The sequence below is a fragment of the Topomyia yanbarensis genome, chromosome 3 (genome assembly GCF_030247195.1).
Source record: "Topomyia yanbarensis strain Yona2022 chromosome 3, ASM3024719v1, whole genome shotgun sequence".
Classification (NCBI taxonomy): Eukaryota; Metazoa; Arthropoda; class Insecta; order Diptera; family Culicidae; genus Topomyia; species Topomyia yanbarensis.
This window is the reverse complement of record NC_080672.1, coordinates 367,290,132-367,293,091: the sequence shown is the minus strand read 5'-3', so window position 1 is coordinate 367,293,091 and position 2,960 is coordinate 367,290,132.

Below are 2,960 nucleotides of genomic sequence, written 5' to 3'. Positions count from 1 at the left end.
TCATCAAGGATGACGCCCAAATCTTTTACATGATCAACGCGTTGCAGTTGAGTTCCAGCGATGTTGTAGTTGAAAGTAAACATGTTCCTCGTTCGATGAAAGCTGATAACAAAGCATTTAGCAACACCAAGAACCATCATGTTTCTTTCACTCCAACTATAAAAGGTATCAACGAGATACTGTAGCTCACGGCAATCGGCTTCTTTCCTTATAATTAGAAATATTTTCAAGTCGTCGGCAAAGAACAGTTTTCCTCCACGCATCAAGATGAAAACCACATCATTCACGAACAGTGTAAACAGTAACGGACCAAGCGTACTACCTTGAGGAACTCCAGAATGGTTGGAAAAGGATTCAGATACATTATCACCAATTTGGACAACGACTTCACGGTGAATAAGGTATGATCGCAGCCAACGGCAGAATTGGGCAGTACATCAAAGTTTAGCAAGCTTCGATAACAGTATTTCATGGTTAACAGTGTCAAACGCAGCCTTAAGATCAGTGTAGATCGTGTCCACCTGCAGTTGTTTGGACATTTGTTCTGTACAGAAGAACGTGAAAGAGACCAGGTTCGTCTCAACCGATCTACCAGGGAAAAAACCGTGCTGACAAGTGCTAATGTTGTGCCGGCAAGCTAAAAAGCGATTCGAAAACCTTCGACTCGACTCCCAATGAAGTTATACCACGGTAGTTTTCGATATTTCACTTGTCATCTTTTTTGAACACCGGGAACATCACCGAACACTTCCATTCATTAGGAAATTTTTGCTGTTGAAGCGACATATTGAAAATGTGTGCCAGTGGGATCGCTAAAATATCGGAACATTTTTTCAGTATAGCACTTAATCCTGGAGCAAACGACGATTTAGTTTTCCGAATTGCAGAGAGAACCGATTGTTCTGAAATTGTGAGTACATCCATGTCCACAGCGTCAACAGGAACATTTCGAGCTCGATAACAGATGGCACATCAGTCGTGAAAACAACCGAGAAGTAACTGGCAAATAGTAAGCATTTTGCCGCAGTCGTAGTCGCTATTTCGTCATTGTAAACCATCTTAGATGGGAGGCCAGTTTCTTTTCTTTTCGTGTTAACGAAAGACGAAAAGCCTTTCGGATTTTTTTCGTAAGTTGTGTTGAATGCGGTTCACATATCGTTTGTACAGCAGTTTATTGTAACTACGATACTCATTACTGGCTATTACAAAGAAGCGCTTGAGAAAAGGACATCGTCGATTAGTGTACGCTCGAAGAGTTTTGGCACGAGTACGTTTTAGATTCCGAAGCATGGCGTTAGACCATGGAGGCTTCCTAGGAGGTTGGCATTTAGGCACGGATATTTCAACACAGTCAAGCAGTAGTCGGTTGTAAAGGTCAACTGCAGCATCTACATCCACATGATCAAGTAGTACACTCCAGTCGATCAACAACAGGGAGCGGCGCAATGTAGCTAGATCAGTTTTGCGAAAATTACAACAATCCGCAACTAAAGCTTCTTCGTATTGCACGGTGCTACTGGTAGAAGTTGTTATTTCTAAAGCGGGATGATAGTTATCCAAAGGAACGATCACATCAGGGTAGGGAAGGTATACCAAATTTGTGACGAAATGTGACGAGGAGGAGGATAGGGTCAGAAGTTGTGCGACGTAGCATTAAGTTTAAAACCCATTGTTTAGAGAAAACAATTTAATGATCCTCCATTCCCAAGAGAAATGAATTTAAATTCAAACAAGTTACTTTTGATGCGGATTTTCATGAGGTACATTTTACGATTCGCGGAATTACAAGTTCGCAAAAATACGAAAAGATTTTGTACGCGGATTTAACTTGTTACATTAGTTAGCTAATGTTGCTAACTAGTAGACTTAGTTTGTAAGCTGAATTAAATTTTCACTTCGGATTCAACCAAACAAAATTTAGTAATTTAGATGAACGTATGCTTCTTAGAATCATTGGCAGCTGCAGGATTGTGAACTGAGAGAACTCCTCTTTATGCTCGCCTTGACATATAAAATTGAAAACAAAACTATCAACACTATATTTGTGATGAAATGGACTTATTTTGCACGCAATTTGCTGTTATAATGAAAATGTTGAAAAAAGTCGTCAAACATTTTGAAAGGACATGTATTTAAAATAATTGAAAAACATGTCATTGTTTTCATCATCCGGGCGTTTTGCATGGGATTAGGGGGAGGGGTAGGTAAATGCTACGTTAATTACGAGGGGGAGGTTAGAATTTTGTGACCAAATGCTACGAGGGGGGAGGGAGGGGTCAAAAATCGCCGAAAAAAGCTACGTCATTTGTATACGGCCCCTTAGAAGCTTCACTCTCAGAAAACTCAGGCAGAGCAATCCCATTTACGAAGCCGAGCTCCAAAAATCGAGATTGGTGGTTGGAGATCGTGTTTACTTGATTAAGTCCATGGAAAGCCATCCCGTAAACGGCTGGCAGGATTAGTTGTCGAGGATGACGGGCTAGGGTAAGCGTATCCATGCTCAGAGGCTACCCACATATGTCCTGGTTGGTTGAAATCACCAAGCACTATCATCGCATCGTTTGCATTTGCCTGAGAAGAAATGCATTCTATAGAGTCTAGATGGAGCTGCATAATATTGCAGTTAAGACGTTTTTCTGGAGGAATGTAAACAGCGCAATTAAAGTAGCACTTCATCGATGTGTTAATCTTCGTCCAAACAGCTTCGATGTATGATGAACCATCTACACCAAATTCACTGGAGACAAGTGCGGAAGAAGCTGTTATCAAAACTCCTCCGCCTCGACCGTGAATGCTGTTGCTATCGCATCGGATCGATGCGGTAAACCGTGTAATCATCCTCGAAGAGCTGCACAGATGTAATACGATCATCAAGCCAAGTTTCTGTCAGAACGTAAATATCGTAGTCACCATCAGCTGCAGCCAAGTACACGTCCTCGATTTTCGTCCTTAGTCCTCTG